Source organism: Nuphar pumila, chromosome 4 (genome assembly GCF_984573655.1).
Source record: "Nuphar pumila chromosome 4, dmNupPumi1.hap1.1, whole genome shotgun sequence".
Classification (NCBI taxonomy): Eukaryota; Viridiplantae; Streptophyta; class Magnoliopsida; order Nymphaeales; family Nymphaeaceae; genus Nuphar; species Nuphar pumila.
The window spans coordinates 97,966,516-97,967,086 of record NC_143252.1 but is presented as its reverse complement, the minus strand read 5'-3'; the positions used below and the strand labels follow the sequence as shown (position 1 = coordinate 97,967,086).

The window sequence follows — 571 nt, the reverse complement described above, 5'->3', positions numbered from 1 at the left end:
TCTGAGCAATCATGTCTACTTTACACTGTAGTGCAGTAGATGGACCAATCTCAAGAACGCCAGCTTTCTTCTGAATGCTGGGTGTGGCTCTATCAGAATGAGAGCTCGAAGCATGGTGGAGTGAATTCTCGGCCAATGTATCAAATAGCCTCCATGCTTCGTCCTCGCTCTTCAGCATGAATGTCCCACCGCATGAAGAGTCGATCATCTGACGATTCTTGTCAGACAATCCATCATAGAAACTCTGCACCAGTTGCCATTTCGGCACCTGATGATGGGGGCATTTCCTGAGGAGATCCTTCATTCTCTCCCAGGTCTCATGAAAGCGCTCACCATCTAGCTCTGAAAAGCTAGTGATGGCTCTACGATATTGGTTCGTGCGACCAATGGGAAAGTATTTCCGAAGAAACTCCTGTTGCAACTGATCCCAGGACTCTATTTCTACAGAATCTAAGGACTTTAGCCAATACTTGGCTTTGTCCTTCAATGAAAAAGGGAATAGAGTCAACCTCAACGCATCATCATCGAAATTCTGTATCTTAACAGTAGAACAGATTTCGAGGAATTCATC

General features: G+C 45.2%; 1 non-coding gene across 1 annotated transcript; it reads left to right on the top strand.

Moving 5' to 3' along the window:
- The first annotated feature begins 266 nt into the window (after positions 1-266).
- On the top strand, positions 267-369 carry LOC149840326 (small nucleolar RNA R71). Its single transcript, XR_016431719.1, has one exon. It is a non-coding gene; the product is annotated as a small nucleolar RNA R71 (small nucleolar RNA).
- Positions 370-571: the final 202 nt, after the last annotated feature.